Raw genomic sequence first — 20580 nt, 5'->3', positions numbered from 1 at the left:
ACACGTCTGAGATTCTGCATGGTTTTTCAGTGACAATAAAATGACTTGGTTTGCAAAATGAAAAGGTACTTTCTTAGAAAACTCTGGACAACAGGACGTAACAGGAGAGTTGGCAATTAGGGATGTGTATATGTAGAAAACAGTGATGCTGAAGGAGATTACAATGCAGGGATGTTTGAAGAGGTATACAGCAGTCCAGTGATTTCCATTCACCAAAATACCAATTGTACTGTATCTCACTCCACTATCAACTCTTACCGTTTGCAGGATACATGTATTTGGTAATTTCTCAGCCACAAAGATTTGTATTCTCACTCTCAATTTCTTACGACTTGGCTTTTGTGTTCTCCTTGCGTAGTGTGGGCGGCACGAGGAGAAACAAAGAGACACAGAGAGAACCGTAGCCTAAAATGAATGCAAACTCTTTCTTTCTTTTCCTGCATCACTCTCACGTGCCCTAATCTCTCGCAGTCTTTTCTGTGACTGATTCCTGCCACCTAATTCACATTGGGTGCATCTGTCACAGCACTGCGTGCTAGAAAATTCATGAGGATTAACCCTGTGATTGGAGGATATTACATCTTCTTTGGGTTTGACAAAGTGCTTTTTAGGACGCAACTCTCAGGTGCAATCTTAGATTTCTTCAATGATTCATGTTGGCATCTTGATCAGTTGCGTGGTCCTGGACTGACCATTTATTTCTTCATTCGCAGGGTCTTCTCTAGGTGCCATCGAAGTGTCCTTCAAGATTGTTGATGTTTCATCCTCTTGGTCCAACACCTGGCATTTCTTGAAACGGGATAGATTCCTCTTGATGACTTGATCAGGGGTTCTGGCAGGGATCATGGATCCTTCAACATGTGCAATGGTCATTGGCATTGAGTCTGATTTCCTCTCTTGTCTCCGACACACTAGTACACAGTTGCCTATTTTCAGTTGAGAAGGTGGATCACGGATTACTAATTCCTTGTGAATGTTTTCATTTCTCATGGGTATGTGGGGCAGTTTTGTTCTTGGTCTTCTTCTCCCGAACACGCATTCAGTGGGGTATGTGCGCATTGTGTTATGTGGTGATGTTCCTTTAGTCCAACAGCATGGTACAGGGCCTGATGTAAGGCCTTACTCACAATACTGGACTACTTTCTTGATGCTACCCATAAACCTCTCATTCATGCCATTGACCTGTGCCCATAGCTGGGTATTACCCATGCAGAGAATATGCTGCTCAACACGGGGCTCACTGATGTTGCAGATGCTGATGAGGTCATCAGGGCAATGGGAAATCTGGAATGTTTGTAAATTGTTATTAACAGACATTTGCCGTCCTTGAGGGCTCCGAACAAATACATTGCCACTGCATTACATTGAGCCTGAGGAAGTTCTGGCATTTGCAATGGTTCTGGTTTCTCAGGTCTTGCTGGTTACTGACACATGTGACATGCATCGATGCTCTGGAATCACAAGGTGTCTCTTATCTGTTACTTGGTGACTAAAACTCCCTGATATCCTTCATGCGCCATGTCAATTATGTCTTGTCTCGGCACTCAAGGTAGAACCAGCTGAAGCTTTCTCAGTCTTCTTTCAACACAGACAATTATTCTTTCACCGGTTTGAAGGTGAGCGTTCAGTCATTACAACATCCTCTGCCAAATCACTGTCCATTTAAATGAAACACCATCTTCTACATGCACCAAAATCCTTTACTTTACACAAAGTAGGGTCTTGGAAGGAGTGCTCTGTAAAGGGGGATATTGACAACGATCCTGAAGGCAAACCTTGAGAAAGAAGGATGATGTACTCCTCAGTTAACAAACCATTTTAGGGTCTGTTGAATTTGGGTGTCTTGAAATGAAGTCCACAGAATTGAATTCCTTCCCTGGTTTGTGGACTATGCAGGAGTCATATTCGTGCAAGCGTAAGCCCCATCTTTCTATTCATGGGGGGATCTTGTATTTCAGACTGCCACATATAGTCATCAGGGCCTGGTGAGCCATAATTAAAGTAAAAAACTTGCCAATTTACAACTGTAAATAGGCATGTTCTGTATCCGAGAGATTCTTGCTGGCATGTGCAATCATTTGCCAGTCTGAATCACAGGCTTGTTTGTGATGGGTCAGTATGTCACCCAAACAAATTGGGCTGGCATTGACAGTAGCTCTGTGCACAAAGAAGGATATGTGATCTGCATGCACAATGTCATTTTTCACTTGTCAAAAAGCCAGTTCACATTTCAGTGACTATTGAAATAGTACTTACTGCTTGGTAAGTTCTCTAGAGGAGTGCTTATGACTGCAAACACATTTATCTATCTGCTACAGTAACTGTTCATCCCAAGGAATGATCAGACATCACCAATGTCTGTGGGAGTCCAGATCTCTCAAATTGCCTTGACTTTAACCGGGTCAGGCCGCATCTCTTTCTGGAAGAAAACATGTCCAAAGAACTTATTAAGATGGGATTTATGAAACTTGCACTTGCTTATATTGAGAGTTAATCCTGCTGCCACAAGAGCTGGGCCTACTTTTGCCAGAGCCTGATCATGTTGTTCAGTGTTTGTAGAGACCCAGGTAAGTCGAGAACATCTTTATGTACCTGGATTGGGGATCGAGCTCTATTTGATGGTATTTATTGGTCAAGCTTCAAGAAAACTCGAGCACCATTGAGTAGACTAACCATGTCATCTAGACGCATGCCAGTAGGTCTCTCACTTTCTACAACTTTATTCTGGTGCCTTTGAATTAATCTTCATCACCACCAAAATATTATTACCCCAGCATTGGAGCTGATGCAGTTTTGATGATGTCATTCTGTAAATGATTCTTCATTTTCTCTTTACTTGTGACTGTAAATGAGTAGGTACTCTGCAGTGATGTTGGGCTACGGGTGCCACTGATTCATCGATATGAAGTACGATGGGATCACCCTTTAGCCGACCAATGCCTTGCACTAGAGGAGGAAATTGTGACACTATGAGGTGTGAATGTTTTATGGCAAGAGTGACTACTGCAATATCCATTTAAATGGGCTTTGGGCGTCCTAGTAAGTTGCTACCCGGCACTTCCCCTTGCAGGACATGAACCTCTGTGTTGATCAGCTTTTCTTTGTATTTAAGAGTAAATTGGAACTGTCCATATTTGGTAACCAGACCTCATGGTTATACTTGTAGTTTTGAGCAGGTCAGAGGTGGTTTTGCAGCCATTTTTCTGATTCTCAGAAATACACATGATGTTTAGTCTATGACAAACTTGGCTGGATGATCACCTACCAGAATGTCAAGATCATTTTGAGTCTATTTTTGTTTCTGACATCATGTAAATGTTAGCTTCAGGGTCACTATCAGTGATAGGTACAGGTGAGTGACATTCGGGCACCATCATGCAAACTCGACTTACGGCTTCCCATTTTCTTTTTCTCACATTCACGTTTCACCTGCTGAGATTGAACACTCTTGCTAAGTGAATTTCTTTGTGACAGTTGCTACATCTTTGCCCCATTGCTGGGCATGTTCTTCCATGTGGGAAAGGTGGTCCACATCTGTAGTATTTACCACGCAAATCAATTTAGTTACTGTTCATGCTTAGCCTGTATTTGGTTTTGGATTCTTGAGTAATATGATCAATCGAATCTGACTTGAATTCCTTGACCGGTTCAATTTGCAAAACTGGGGTTTATGCCCTGGTTCTGTTTGTGCCATAATGAGAATGATGTTTATTGGAAGGGGTAATGTTAGCAATTTTTAACAAAATGAGGAGGATACAGATCCTCCAACGATGCAAAGGTTGATGGCTTCTTTGTCAGTAAATCTGTGGAAGTCCCAGTGTGCAGATAGCGTGTGAACTCTTGTTGCAACCATGCCCATGGTATCTCCTTGTATTTGACGCACAGGGCCTCATTACACGGTAGGAGGTAACCATGGCGCTAATGGCGCCATGGCTGCCTCCAAAACCTTACCGACTCCGCCCTGGTGAATGGAACTATTACCGCCCCATTCCAAGGTTGGTGGGGCCGGTAATTCCCCATTCACCAGGGCCCTTCCCCATTCCCTTTGAGCCCCCATAGGGCTCAATGGGAATGGGGAAGGCGCTAATAACGGTACCGCAATTTGGGGTACCGTTATTAGCTCTAAAGTCCCTTTGCGGGTCCTGTCCTTAACGCCTGGAAAAACCAGGCATTAAGGGAGGACCCGCAAAGGGAACTTGTGGTAGGGCGGTAGGGTATTACTGGCACCAGTGCCCTTACCGGTGCCGGTAATCCCCTACTGCCTATCGTGTAATGAGGCCCAAAGTATTGAATGCGTGTTTTCCGTGGTAAATGTTTCTTTGTGGATCATAGTATGTGGTGAGACAGACTTTAAGGCCTTTGTATGAATCAATTTGGTTAGGCATTAGAGAGGGAATCAGATCTTCTACTTCATCACCTACCAGATTGTGTAATAAACATCGAGCACATTTGCCAGATGAATTTTCATTGTGCGCCTCGAGATAGTTCTCGAATCATCTTATCAATCTTTCCAATTTGGGACCCATGCTCTGAGGATGTGACATATCAAATGGTAATGGGCGGATAAACGCAGCTGCACCAGATTTTTCAGATTTGGGTCTGTTGGACCTAAAACATTTGACCTAATCACATTTGATTGAATTTATATGACATTTATTTCAGTCTAAAATCCGGGGGTAGATCTCCCGCAGCCTCCCTCCACTTCCCTTCAATATAATCTATACCCTTACCCACCCCATAAATATATTTCATTAAATTTGACTGAAAAAAAGGTCAAAAGAAGTCGATCAAATATTTTAGGTCAAATGTTTTAGGTCAATTATGCTAATACCATTTTTAATTCCCAAACTGTTCCCTGTGTTAGCGTTAAAGAGTCAAATGGCTTTTAGTGGTTAAGGGTTAATGTTGAGGTGGATTACTCTCAACAGGAGGTGTTTCTTCCTTATGCATATTTGAGTAATTCTCCTTTCTGATGCATAAAGTGCCTAGCGTACCAGCAGGTGTCTGTACATTGCAGCCAAACAGTGGAACTCCTTACCACATGCGCTAAGAGCAGTAGAATCGTACTGGGCCTTCTGCAAAGCACCCAAAACATGGCTGTTCACTTAACAGCGTATGCCCCCGCCCCCTTCCCCGCCGATCTGCCCTCCGCACCGTCTCCCTAACAGCAATCAAATAATGTTCATTGCATCTGTGATCTGCTTGTGTTTCTCCTCCAATGCCCCTGGGCCACATCCCCATGTATGTAACTTTTACCTGTAACAGTGCCTCATTGCCTCTGGGTTTTGTGCGCTCGATAAATTAATAAATAAATAAATAAATACATTCTTTAAGTTACACCTTACTGATCTTCCATTCATTTTGTCTGCACTTCTCATTTGAATAATATAAGCGGAACTGCAGCCGAGCCTCTTTTTTTTGGGAAAAACAGCAGGGGGCGTAGGTTTGCCAGTAGATTTGGGTGCACCACGATGCACGGGAAATGCGGGAGTGTAACTATGTTCGTTTATGTGACGACTGTCATGCATCTGAAGGGTCCCATCCTTCATCACTAGATTTCGTGTGTTCATTGGTTAGTGTGGGGAGCATGAGGACAAATAAACATACACAGAGCCTAAAAATAATGCAACCTCTTACTTTACTTTCCTGCATCACTCTGTCATGCCCTAATCCCTGGAAGCCTTTGCTCCTCCAGGCTCCAGACCCCCCTTAACCCCCAATTCCAATTGGGTGCATCTGACACGATGCTGTGCGCTCGAGGGTTCATGAGGATTGTGATCGGAGGATATTGTATTGACTATTACTCTTCTTTCCTCCCGGGCCTTCCTGCCTATGTTCTTGTTGGTTTGGGTTTGATTTTTAATTCTGCTTCATTTCTTATTTCGCCATCTGCCACATTCCTAACTTCTACTTTCCTAGCCTCATTGGGATGTCACTCGTGTTCTGCTTTTATCAAGATGTATTTTCTTGGTATTGATTTTATGTGTTTTTTGGTAGCAGTCCCTCTTCTCTTTCGTCACTTGCTTCTGTATAGAATCCGCCTTGTCCCTTGCACTTGTCTTCCTTATTTTTACCAACAGTGTCACATTTTCCTTGTGTCCAGTCCTGTTTCAGCTCGTTTTCTCTCCTTGCCCCAAAACTTTGGAATGCTTTACTTTACTCTCTTCATCCAGCCTCTACTCTTAATTCCTTTCACTCATTTCTGAGCTTTTTTCTTCTTCCAAATGTTTATGATTGATCCTTAATGATGGTTGCACATTTTTTTATTACTTAGTTTGTTACATTTTGTATACTATTTAGGCATACGTGCTTTATAAATTCAAATAAATAAATAGCCTTTTGCCTTCCCATTGACAAGAAAGGAAGAGAGAACGGATAATCTTTGACGCCCCGATGATATAATCCGGAACATTGCCATGTGACCTTTGACCCCATGGCAGGATTACAAAACTTCTATAAGCGTAAGATTGATCAAATAACCAAAAAATGCTACTACAACAGGCAGACATTTATTTTCATTGCTGTGATGCGCCAAGGGGTGACCTCTTATATCATGGTGGCACACCAAGCAAAGCCAATATTTACCAGGGACATTGCCATTGTATGCCAGTACAATCATATTGTGAACTGCAGAGCGCTCGGGAGAAGCGCAGCGCTCTGAAAAAAGACTGATGCAAAATAGTGCACCGCGATTCCCCTGAGCAGAATGGAGAGAAGACAGGATGGAAACATGACCGAACGGAACAACTAAGTATAGCTGCACGTGACAGTGCGTGGTAAGGTGGCCTGGAATTCAGTTCAGTGGGTGTGTACTGAGTGGGACCATAAAGCAGGACGAGGGGTTGGGAGGGTCCCCCGAAAAGTAGAAGAGAAGGGTGGAGACAGAGAAAGCCGCCATTGGAGAAGGTGGTCTCCAACATCAGTCATATGTGAGTGATTTATGATCTGCACACACAAACACCACAGCCAAGCATTTTCTGCTCACCCACTACCCTAACGCACCCCCTCTTTTCGGATCTGCCAGAGCCCCTTCTATCTATGCAAAGGAAGCAATGTTCTATATAAATCCTAGTAACATAACATACCATGTCATAACATACCCTAACATAACCTAACATAACAAATATAACCTATGCCAGATAGTTTATTTTGCAACTAAGATACAGTACTGCAAAATCACAGGACTGAGAGCTGTGCACAATAAAACACCTTTGGCACTGACATTGCTCTCGATATAACCAACAGTTTCCTGAACCTACAATTAGATGTCAATTGCACTCTGATGCACTTTTCGATTATCATACATTATGCACAATGCAACATGCACATGCAATGCCATTACGGTTTCATTATCTTCTTGTATGTTATATATTACAGTATGTATACAGCAATTTTATCCACAGTGTTGTAAAAAGGTTATTGCATTACAAAATGTGAGTAAAATGGGAACGAAAGGACATTGAAAGGTTCCATGTGTTAATACCCCGCAAAAAAATCGCCATACACAAATATCATATTTTGACGCAATATTAAGCCATGGAACTTGCGGGGGACACCCCTGACACCCCCATATTTTTTTTTTTAATGGAGCGGGGATATTTAACCCCATAATGTATCCCCACTAATAATATTGCCTATGGACTTAACCCACGACCATACATACAGTGATATTGTTGGTGGGGATAATATTACCTGATACCCATTGAAATGGTAAACATGAACCATGATGCAACTTAAGTGATGGTATAGAAGTATCAGATTAAGAAAAAACATTGTAAGTGAAGGCAGGATGAAAGAAAGAAACTTAAAGATGTTTCTTGAACTGATTTATTTTTTTTTATTTTTTTTTTTTTTTTTATTTTGTTATAGCTGATTACATCAACTTTTCAAAATTTTTTTACTTTTAAATATATTAGACGTACAAAAGGTAAAAACATGATAGAAGGGATAAAACAGAAGGATGAGAAGGTGCGGAGTTACAACTTTCTGTCTACACAAGGTACAATTACTTGACATTTATGTAAGCATTTTAAAATCATCATTATAATAACTAGTCGACCTAACTACAAACTCATCTAAAAAAAAAAAAAAAACCAATAGTCCAAGTGTAGCTATTAAGTTTTACATTTGTATAGTTCACATTATCAGTTGGGCTATTCAAAATCCTTATAATTGTATTTCATCAAATAGAACATTTTCAAAAAAATGCACCATAGCCTTCATAACTGAGAATCTGGTACTTTTGAATAACATACTCCAAATCTCTTTCTCATCCTTCTCCATGTACAATTCAAACAGCTTTTTGCAGTGTTTCTGGCGAATATCATGCAACAGTGGACATGACACAATTAAATGTTGAAGAGACTCTTTTACCTCTTGCTTTTTGCAAAAGCGACAAAAGTTAAGATCTGCGTGAATAATTTTACGCCTGATCATTATCTCTCTTGTCAGATATAGATTCAGTCTCACACGTAAGAATTTATTACGAATGTACGCCGAGGGGCATTTAAGCAAGTATCCAGCCGCTTGTCCTAATCGTTTAGGGCCGAAAAGATTTGAGTCGAAGTCTTTGTACTTTGCACATAATTCATGGGTTATAATCCAATCCCACCTAAAGAATTTTTTCTTAGCGCTAGTTGGATTATCCATGAGATATTGCAAGGAGATGTTCGCTCTAGCTAGGGTGTCTATAACCTGGTTTCGCCATCTCAAGGGAAAGAAGGCAACAGAACCTGCTAAGTGACAAGCAACTGTGCTCAGAATGTTATTATCAGTAATTCCAAGCAAACATTTCCGAAAAAAGACACACATTTTCCATTTCACTCTGCTATGCAGCGATTTCAGTCCCAATTCAAATCTTAGTATAGGAAGAGGTACACAATTTGGCAGCCGCAGCACCTTTTTCCAAAAAGTGGCCTCTAATCTATTCCAATGGTTGTCATCGTTATATAGTTTGGTCTCTGCCCCATAGAGCAAAATTGGAGCTACTTTTTGTTCAAAAAACATCAGAATATGTTTTAACGTAAACTTCCCATATTTATATATCAAAATTTTTGCTTGCGATATAAGGCTCAGCAATTTAGTGTCAAAAATGTGTAAGTCAGTAAGATAGCTAGCAGTATTATGAATGCCCACACCCAAATATTTGTAGTTGGAACTAATTTCCATGATTTGTTGTTGTAAAAACCACGGCCCATTGTAAGTTTTCCCTTTCCCGTGGGGTTTGCACACCATAATCTGAGATTTGGCTATATTCACTTTGAGAAGGTTTGCAGCTGCGTAGTGTGAAAGAGCAGTTAGCAAATTCTGCAACCCCTTTGGTGTCTGTGATATCAAAACTAAGTCGTCTGCATAGAGCATCCACGGGATGCGTCGCCCACTCAACTCAGGAGGAACTGAACTGATTTATAATAGAACAAGAATGAATATCGAGAGCAAGAGAGCTGCACAATTTAGGAGAAAACTGTTGAAACAAATGAAAAAGAGAGGAAGCCCAAGATGGACGCGAAACACAAAGAAGAAATGGTGAAGATCGTACGGCTCTAGGAGGATGATATAAGGAACCCAGACCAACAGCCATGTCTTAAGAAATATGGTATCATAGTACCAAGAGAGTATGACAATAGAAGAGAAAGCACTAAAGAAAGACCCCGGGAGAGAGACATTGTACAAGGGGATCGAGTCCCACCTAATGTAATCAATGGTGAATTGAGAGACTATAAAACAAGAGTCAACGCATGAACACATTTAAAAACCAAGCTCCGAAAATGAAATCCAAAAGTTGAAGCTGTAGGTAGCCAATGGACACAAGTTGAAATAGCAAACATTGCTCAAGTAGAATTCAAGCAAAACCAAAATCTTACAGCTGAGTGCCCACAGAAACAGAACGACAATAGTTCAGAAGGGAAAGAACAATAGTTTGCAACTAAATTTTTAAATAAAAAAGGTTAACAAATGACAAATGTTCCCAATATTGTAGAGACAAAAACAACAGGACTGAACCCCAGAGTCAATTGTAGCCTGCAAAAGAGAAGGAAGAATCCAAAATAAAACCTAGATTACATCACCAATGGCCAAATGGAAGTTGGACAGGAGGAAAAAACATAAATGAATGAGACAGAGTGCTCATGTGCTCAAATGCCCATATGCCCAGGAATGGCCTTCACATGGTTATTACAGTCTCATGAGCCTAGCTATGGCCCTCATATGCCAGGTATGTTAATCATTTGCGAGAAACAGCTTGACGTTTATTAATTTATTTATTCACATTTGTATAGCGCACAGCAGCCTAGGGGCATCGTGGCACTTGTTACAGAAAATAATCATTACTTAGTTACATATGGGAGAAACATACAAGCATGGTTACTGTAAAACTTTTCATAAAAACAGTTCATGATACTTGTATACAAAGATGGGGTGTGAGAAGGGGGAAAAGTAGCGTGAAACGTTAGTTAAAGAGAGCAGTTTTTAGGTTTTTTCAAAAGCAGGGTAGAGAGGTTTCTGCTCTGAGGGCAGTGGGGAGAGCATTCCATAGCTCCGGGGCTAAGTATGGGAAGCCTATCCCTTCAGCTTTGGCCCTGTTAAAGCACGGTACAGTGAGTTGGTTGGTGTAGTTTGTTCTGGTTGGTCTACTAGATGTGGATCTGGATAGAGTGTCTGAAGGTAAGGCGGAGCTGTGAGGTTAATGCATTTATGTGTGGTTGTGAGAATTTTGAATGTGATGCGGTCTTTGACTGGAGCCAGTGAACAGACTTCCTTATTTGAGATATGTGATCTCTTCTTGGAATACTCAAGGCCGCTCTTAGTGAGTTGTTTTGGGTGATTTGGAGTCTGTTTATATTTTTTGCGGCTGTGCCGGCTAGGAGCGCATTGCAATAGTTGAGCTTGGCTCCTATGGTGGCTCTGGCTATTGAGAGACAATTTTCCTTGGTTAGGAGGGATTTTATGGCGTTGATGAGTTTAGTACTCAGCACTGAGGCAGAGACAATAGTGCTGACTTGCTTGTTAATGGACAAGGTAGCATCAATGTGAACCCCTAAAGTTTTAACTGAGGATAAGACTGGGATGATGCAGTTGTCGATGTTGAAATTGGAGTAAAGACTGTCTAGCTTGGCTAGGGTGGCCTTCTGACCAAGAATGAGAATCTCTGTCTTGTCCCCGTTAAGGCATAGGCCATTTGTGGCCATCCACGCTTGGATAGTGGAGTATATTTGCCTAGGAGCTGTAGCGTCTTGGAGATATGAGCCGGTTAATGGGAGGAGCACTTGGGTATCATCAGCATAGTTTGTGTATGCGATCCCAAGTGCATCACGTTTATCAAAAAGGGGCTTCGTGAAGAGATTGTATAGCGTAAGAGCCATACAGGATCCTTGTGGGACGCCACAGTGAATGATGGTGGGAGCTGCATTAGCAGTGTTAGAGAAGACTCTCATTGCTCTTCCTTCTAAGAAGGAGGTGATCAGGAAGCTGGTTGGTCGGAAAAATGTGCTGCATGCGTAAGGTGTGTGGTGAGAGTTTTATGATCCACGAGATCGAACGCCGAACATGCCCAAGAAGCAGCATCATAAGGCAACATAGCTTTATAAACCCAGTAATAGCCATGATATCCCTGATAAGACTGCACATGTTCCATCAGAGTGTCCTATGCCCAGTCTAGCCATGCATGGCTAGGGTCCACCAGCATATCCCCAACCCAGCCTCCTCCATTGTCCCAGCATACGCATCGTCAAGGGCTAAGCTCCTGCCTTCTTCTGCTGCACATGCAGATTGGACAGAGGAGCTAGGGCTGATTGAGTGGCAGGCTTGCATTGCAATTGCAGGGAAGCTTCCTCCATGGTCTTTTGCCTCCTTCTCCAATACCAGAGAAGGAGGGCCAGATGCTATTATACCGAGAGAAGTGGACTCTTTAGCAATAAGTATCTCCCTGGTGAGGGTGGCAGAATGCTGGCAGGCCTACTGCATGCCAGAATATATCGAGCATTAATTACTAGGTATGCTGACTGTTTTATTCTCATGACTGCAGGTTATTTGCTGAGCTTTTCCAGGGCTCTGCCACTTCCTGTTTATGTGTCAGAGAGATCAAAAATTGTATAACTTTGTCCCACCCAGTTTCTTGCCAGCAAACGCAGTGGGAATCATTTAAGTGGTGATTGGATGGCTAAGATTTGTGAACTCAATAAAGTCAACGTGGCATTCAGAAGCATTATTTGCTTTTGGCTGCAATGGTAAAACCAGGTATCAACGAGGCAGGATCAGCTGTTGTAAGTAGATTGCATGGGGTAATGAACCGATAAATGATGTCCTGTCTGGTTGGCAGCTGATGGCACAGTGAGAATGTTCTGAAAGGGGGTAGCGATTCAGGAGACTTGAGAAGGTCCAGAGGGAGAGCCAGCCAGGGTTCATCTGTAATGACTTTGGATGCAACCCAAAGCTGTGCATTGGAGAGCAAACAGGTTCATTGAAAAGGTATGGAACGCAATATTTCTCAGGATGTTCATGTATGATTAATATTCTGAGACTCCACAGGTCTACCGGTCCTCACGTGAGCCCTGCTGTTCCAAGACCAAACCACCCAGCCCAAATCATACCTCAATGAAACCACCCATACCTCTGTGAAATCGATAACTTGAGTAGAAATCTTCCTCCAATTAATTCAAAATACAGTAGGAGCCTAATTTAGATGCTGGAAGAGAATCGAGCAGAACAAGCACACCCTCATTTTATTATTTTCTTTGGTCCTTTACAGCTTGCTTAAATGCCAGCCTCCTCCAGCTTCTAACTGGAACAGGAACTGAACCCATGTAGCATTGCACCCCTTTGTACCCAAAGCAAGTGTGCTGCCCCTGAGCTATCCTTCCCACTATATTTCTTTTGCTTGAGGAAGCAGCAGATGCTTTATTTTTTTAATGGGGATGTCAACGTCATGTAAATAATGATCTCATCTTGTGTCTCTCTACAGTGTGCCTGTGATGCAGGTCTGGCAGATCTGGGTCAGGTCACACAGTGCGCAGGCAGGATTGGTGGCACAATCCACTGGGGCACACCCCTCTCATCACAGGCCCAGTGGCTCACTGGATGTGCAAAGCAGACAACGAGAAACACTGATGAGATGTGCGTTCATGCTGTGCTGTCACTGAGTACTAAAGGCGGATCTTACCCATTCCCAGCTAGCTAGACCTAGCTCCCATACCCTTCCTGTTGCTACGGTACTGGGTATGAGCTGCACAGACAGCCCTGTCTCTGAACCCAACATTTCTGGCATTCTTCACTTATGGACTGCCAACCTGTGTGTGATGGCAGCTTCATGGTTTTTCCTGCACCCCTGTTATTTCTCCATCTAACAAGATCGAGATTCCAGGTGAAAGAAACTGTGGCACATTTAGTTGCATTTACAGCTGCCTTTTTCAGGTGCAACAAAGATATCTGCTCTTGGCCCTGTCTCTTTGTCCAGTGGCCCAGGGGTAGAAAGGACATGTGTAGTGGTACCAGAGGGGGAGTCAGGAGTAGCTGCTGCTACCCCTGGCAACCCCCAAACTATGTCCCTGCTCATCTGTGGCTGGGGTGCAATATTTTGCAACTACCTAGTTTTCCACTTGTAGGCACGAGAATCTGGAAAGAACCCAGGTTTCTGTGGCTCACGCTCTGCACGCTAATGATTCAACTTGATCTCCACTGTTCGCGCGTGCATTTGCAGCCGGGATCAGTAATGGTGTGCAGAATGAAAAATCACGACAGGAGACTTTATGGTCAGTTCCTACAGACTCCACATTGTTTTTCCAGGTTTAAGAAGCTCATGCCAGCATCAGAAGGTTGATGCCTTAAAGGAGTTCCACACAGATTCCTTGCATGGAGCAAGGAAAACCACAGAGGAAATTGTCTGCGAGGGATCCCACGCCACATGGAGAATCCTTTGCAGAATGGTGTAGACATGCGATATCCCACTGAACAATTCTTTCTTTTCTGTGATTTGCAGCATTTTCAACTATTTTGCACCCTCGTCCTCTTGAATGTGACGCTATTTTTAATTGCCCATGTCACAACACAAAGTAAAAATGGTGGCTGAAAAAGAATGTACAGAGCCTTGATTTGAGTATTTTGCCCTGCGTTGCATTTTGGCATTAAACTTCCCTTTTTACTTAACATAGCTATGGGTAGGTAAAATGGCGGTAATTTGCTCCGGGGAGATATAGGCGAATTCCGAGCGAAATCTGCCCATGGAGCCAATTTCCCCCCAGAGAGAAATTGGAAATGTTGGGTTTTCCCTTCCCAAAAATTGCATTTGGACATTTTTGCCTGAAATTCTCACCAATTAGGGATCCGCAAAACATGATTTTATAGTTATAATTGGGTGAAATTTCAGACAAAGCAACACAAAATTATTATATTTTGTGGAGAGAAAATTATAATGGATGGAAAGTGGTGAATCAAGAAACAATCGGATCCACTCATGAAGCAAAATTGAATGAGAATGTCACTGATTTCGCTTTGCCAGTGGTCATTTTATCCACCCCCGACATAACAGCCTTTTGGTTTACAGTCAATAGACAAAGAGCATTGTCCATTTGTACACTTTTCCTGTGTCTCAATGAACACTACGTAGGTTAATACAAGAGATCCATGTCAGTAAGTAGCCCCTTAATTTCCAAATTATGTTTTTGACCAAGTATTTCAAATAAGCTTCTTGTACATTGCCCACAATGTAAGTGTGATGAGTTATTTTGATTCTATTGCCCCCGCCTCTAATTCTGTTCAAGTACAAACTGCTCTGTCGTTAATTACCTGAAGCCTCCCCCTTCGTCTTGACCTCCTCTCTCCCTCCTTCCTCCCTCCGTCTTGTGCTAAACCCCACAGTTTCTGCGATTGGTGACCAGGGCCCTTATGTGTCCACCTGAGTCTTGGCCTACCACCCCCAATCGCCTTCAACCTCTGCCCGTCCCCAGCACTTGCCTTGCCTCCCACTGGCCTGTGCAATGACAGGCCTGCACTTATTATTGGCAGTTGAGCACTCTTACCAAGTGATCTCTGTCAGCCAACTTCCCCCTGTAGTACTCCTAGCACTTACCCCACCCTCCATCATCCCTTTTCTCGCTCTGCACTTGCAGGTTCTGAATGCTCACAAAGCCTTCTAGGAACCCCCCCCCCCCTCTTTCATTCCCATGTGCCCTCCCCGTTGCCATGTGGGCGCCCTGAAACACAATTTACTTGATGTATAAGTGCCTTACAAATGCACAATAAATAAATAAAAACAATAAATAAGAAAACTGGTGAATATTAAGCTTTTCTGAAGTGTAAGAACTATAATGGGCCGAGAGGATAGCTCAGGAGCAACACAGTTTCGAATCCCGGTCCCGCAGCGTAAAGGTATTAAGCACGTTATGAACGATTAGTTAATTATAACTGCAGAGGGGCTGGCAAACACTCACTACTTAGTTTAGGTTAGGCCAAACACAAGTCATTTAGATACCTGTCTAACCCACTGTGTACATCAAGTCAGAGTACCACCTGTGAGTCCAATTGAGAGCATTGAATCCTTTCTCCATCTCCATTCTCATTTAGTTATGAGCTATTGCGCCCTTAACAGCAGGCTGCTTATCTCGGATGCATTTCAAGTGATAACGAAAACCTGCCCTTCATTAATTTAGCCCGCCTTCTGTATCTCAACTCCATAGGCAGAGGTGCTTGGGTTTACTTTGGATCACAGCAATTTCCTGCAAAATCGAAAAATCTATGCACATGGATTATTTTCTGTACTCAGTTTCCCTACAAATAGGTTCTATCGCTAGATGATAAGAGCTTCAGAATTCTGATTAAATTAATTGTAGCAACAGAAGTTGTGCTTTATAATGAAAGAAATACAATTTCCTTAACACCCTAAGCGATGCATGTATTTAATCCTGTTTTAGAGCACTGAAGGGTCAGTATGAAAATGAAATAGTTTGCAGATCTCCCATGGCACATCTAGAGTTGGAGAAGGAAAATAAACCGGTTAGAGGGGCACCAGCAAGTGGGGCATTCTGGTGGGAGAGGTGCAGCTCGCATTTCAGGGACCTGGGTTGCAAAGAAGAATTTGACGCCTTGTTAGTCCAGTTTTAAAATCACACAAGTTGCAGGTGTCGATAGATTTTATTGGACTCACTGAAAATATTATGCAGGGGCGTAACCAAGCATTAGCTTTTGAAGTGCCACAGATTTCTGCATCAGATGTTGCAGAGTGAAATGATTAGTAAAAGAAAACAGTAATTTCACTGTGCAACACCTGATGAATACATCTTTGGGACTTCAAAAGCTAATGGTGTTTGTCAAAATCTACATCTTGTGTGATTGAAAGGCCCGAGTTCAAATTACAGAAATGTTGCACCTGTGCAGTGCTCTTTGTGCATGGGATTATCAGCAGGGCAAAATTGCTATGGTGCAAAAACGCATTTTCTTAGGGAAAGATTCTACTTGGGTGCAAATGCTTCGGCAAATACACTTTAGCTGGTGCAAAGAAATCTGTCACAACCATTAACATTCTTTCAAACTAATTATATATTGTCAGCTCTTTAATTAAGATGGGTATAAGGCCCTGTCAGCAGGCTCACTTAAAGGAAACCCAATGTGCTATTACCTGTTTTGTGGACCACCGGGCGCGCACCAAGAGGCAATCCAGATGACACTACTTCTTTAGTATTTAGGTAAAGGATATTTGATTTGTAGACTGTAGGTCAGACCACCACCAGTAGGGGTCTGGTAGCGTGTTCTGAACGTCTTTGAGAAAGCATCTGAGTCAGACACAGTTTACTGGGATTTAACCATAGTTAGGCTAGACTTCATGAATGCAATGATTTCCTAACACTGCAAACCAAAGTGCTTTCATTATACCGTCCACTCGGATTTCATAGCCACTCACTCAACGCATTACTAGCACATCATCACAGCCCTCACTAAACTTTTATTAAGCACAAGGTTAAGCACCACAGTGGTTCCTTGGTGCTCTGCGTGCCATGTATAATGTTTTTCTCAGTCCACCCTCAACTCTGCCACATATAGGGCTGGAGGCCAAACCCTGAAATAAATGGTCTTCCGCACAACCGTAAAGGAAGGTTCCACGGCATAAGGATTACATAAGGAAATGCTACAATTCACCTGCAGCATATTCTGTAGTGGGCATTTTAACATGTGGTTTTCCCCAACCATCCTCTGATGGAACCAAATTCTAAGTAATTGTAAATCTCTAATTTCATAACCCAGTTATCCACTAGGTATGTTTGCAAGAATAAGGTTTCAACTTAAACATGACTTTGTTCTTTTTAACATTATGAAACAACTCTTCGAAGGTCCACTGTCGGTTCTTTAGGGACATTTATGATCTTAAACACAGCATTGTCTACCCTCCTTAGAATAACAATTGGTAGCACCACCCATCCAACTGGAGAGATCCACTATCTTCTCAAGAAAGCAGATGTTCATAAATAAATGGCTTTATTCAGAAAATATTACATATCCATAAATGCACAAATAGCACTTCCACTGCGCACGATAAAATATCTTAAGATCAAATAAAAACAATATTGTTCAAAGAACCACAGAACAATAAAACAAAGGTTCTGAAGTTATATTCATATAGTTCCAATACATTTGACAGGCACAATCTAAAAAATGTACAGTTGAAATAACCTCTTGAGAGAAAACAATTTTAAAGAACACAAGTGCATCAACATATTGTGTGATTTCATTCTGTGCAATATAGGGTAAAAGCAGTTGTTGTCAGGATTTTCACAATCACTGGTATGGCTCGCCTGTATTTTCTTCCTAGATGACTTGCAGTGGACCTTTCCTTGATGGATCTTTTGTTTGGACCGGGTGTCATGAAAATAGGGGGGAGACTCCCCGGATGTAACCCTGCCTGGAAGGTGTTGCTCAGGCCAGGTAACTTTCAGAGAGACTGACAAAATACACAGGAGAAAAACCTTCCCACAGGAACTAAAAACCTGTGAGCTGAATAAAGGTGATGCTTTAGCAGAACTACAGATAGGCTTCAGGAAGGCGAGTCCAACACAAATCTAGGTAGGGTACTGATGTAAGGAGTGAGAATCACCCCAGCAACTCAGGACGAAGCAAAAAGGCAGAATGGCAAAAAGTAGCGGGCACACGGAAGAAGGAGCATTAAAGAGTCCAAGGAACAACAGGGCGAAGCCAGGAAAGACGAGGGCAAGGAACAAGAGAAAAAGCGCTGAGCAAGGTAAGGAAGGTATTACCGACCGTTGAGGCGCAGGTTCTTGATCTCAGTGTTCTGTATTAGTAAATGAGACCCACAGACAGTAGCCGTTGTGTGTTTCCCTATAGAACTAGAACGCTCAGTCTGCAACTGAATGGAACGGGAGACAAAATGGCACCCGTTACTGAGCGTGTTAACTTCCAAGAGGACCATAGCGACCAAGGCCTAAAATTCATGACAGTTGTTTCCTACACTTAAGATATCCCGCCTAGAAACACTTGTATACAGGCGCGTTATAAATGACTTATCATATCATATAGTGGAGAAAAATAGTAAGAAATGAGTATCTGGTTTAGCATCCTCGACTCACAAAGAGCAGACGTTTCAAGATGTAGGATGCCAATATGCCATCAGGCTAGCAAGAGACAAGAGACTTTAATGTAGTCTTTCCAGGATTCACAATCCAGCGTGGATACAGGGCACAAACCCAAACAGTTTTCATACGTAGATATTATATAGTTAAGGGACATAAAGAAGGGCCAGACAGGAAATGGTTCGGAGCCCACTTGTCAAAAGCATACAATGGTCCAACCAAGTATCACCAGACTTTCATTCCAGAGATGTATACAAATGAAATCTAGTAGGCTGAATTTGTCACTCGAGAGCCATTTCAACTGGCGCCCGCAATCAAATGACTGAGGACCAATAAAACCTATTTGTGGACTGCAAATCATCAATCAAGTTTAATTACAGGCACAACAATCTGGATTTTAAATGGGCTTCATACCAAATTGACCGTAGACCCACTTCATATATTTCCAGAGACTGTTTAGTTGCTTTACCCAAAATGTTCAAGAAAAAGCAAGAGTTGTATCCGAACATTGCTTCAACACACATCCACTCTGGTTGAGTGGCAACTTCAGGGTCCATTCGCTGATAGCATGCCGCCCAATAATTAAACTGCTCGAGTTGATCAACCACAGCTCCATTATAGTTAAGAGAAATGTTAATCTTTCTAGATGTTTGGTAAACCATAGATATCAATTTTGCTGCTTTTCCTTCAAGGCCCCGATCTGAACAAAACATTTACAGAGCCGATATCCCAATACCAAGGGCAGCTTTTTGCATTAAAAAACCCACGTAATCAGCATATAATAATATGCCTAGTGTAGGGTATCCAATTCTGGGGCCTGAATCAAGTGAACAAAATTAATATACAATAAAAACTGCTCGGGGCAAGGATGCCCGCGTGCTACCCATAGCAACATTGAAAAAATGGGTGCACTCTCTGCCGTGCCCAATCTAACCCGGCCGTATTATGCAAAGATTGGATCTCTATTGAAAGAAGACATGGAATGTTCTCAGATTTAGGAACTGTCTGCAACCCTGCTCTCCACACTAATCAAGGCAGTTCTAAAGTCAATAATGCCTCAAAAGAAGAGATATATTTTTTGGGGACCTGTATTTCTGTATCAAAGCACAATCTTTGCTCAATTGTACTCTCCCATCCTACCAAAAAAGAAACGCAGCTCTGAAATCAACTTATTTTCTTAAATCCAATCTTACAGTTGTGCTAAAAGAATATTGCTATACATTTTGACTAAGCAATTGATCAAGGATCTTGAGTGATAATTTGTGGGTATGCCTCTGCCCCTCTTTATAAAAAATCTGGATATCCCACCATATAGACAGGTCTTAGTGGGGAGTGCCATGCCTGTTGAAAACATTCAAACCAATCAGTTGGAAAAGGAATCCAAATAAAGGGTTTATTGAGAGAGAAATCAACTGGGAGTTTATTACAGCCCAGTGCCTTACTGGCTTTCTGTGAGGTAAGCGCAGATTTTACTAGTACAATAATTATTTATCATTGTTGTAATAACGTCCTCCAAACCACCGGACCTTCCTAAATTTGCAGTGTCACAATGTCCTCCCCCATAAAGACCCTCAAAATGGTTGAACCAGTGATCAGCAAAAGTAACATTTGAAATGTCACCTAGATTACTGCTCTCATTACCCATTGCTACAATGTACAGAAAAGCCGCTTCATCCTTCTTTGCGGCAGCACACTTTAGGGATTCCCAGAGATTGGTAACAGCCGCTCTATTTTAGCTTTGACCACACGTTTCTGCTCTGGTCACAGGCTTGGGACGTCCTCTTTACGAGCAAGGTCAATAACCTTCAGCTTGGATTTTTAACAATCCTGAGCTGCCCTGCAGTCACTATAAACCAAGCATCCATGTTCCATGGTGAATTTTCAGATCTCATGTTTGCAAGTAACAAAAGGAGCAACTGCCTCGGGGGTTGCTTGGTTGCTCTTGTCATTATCAATCATGTCTTTATTGAAATGTATCTGGAAAGTTTCCAACACAGGTACCAGGTTTGCA

This window comes from Ambystoma mexicanum, chromosome 6q (genome assembly GCF_040938575.1).
Source record: "Ambystoma mexicanum isolate Mex_15411 chromosome 6q, UKY_AmexF1_1, whole genome shotgun sequence".
Classification (NCBI taxonomy): domain Eukaryota; kingdom Metazoa; phylum Chordata; class Amphibia; order Caudata; family Ambystomatidae; genus Ambystoma; species Ambystoma mexicanum.
Note: the sequence above shows the minus strand (reverse complement) of the source record.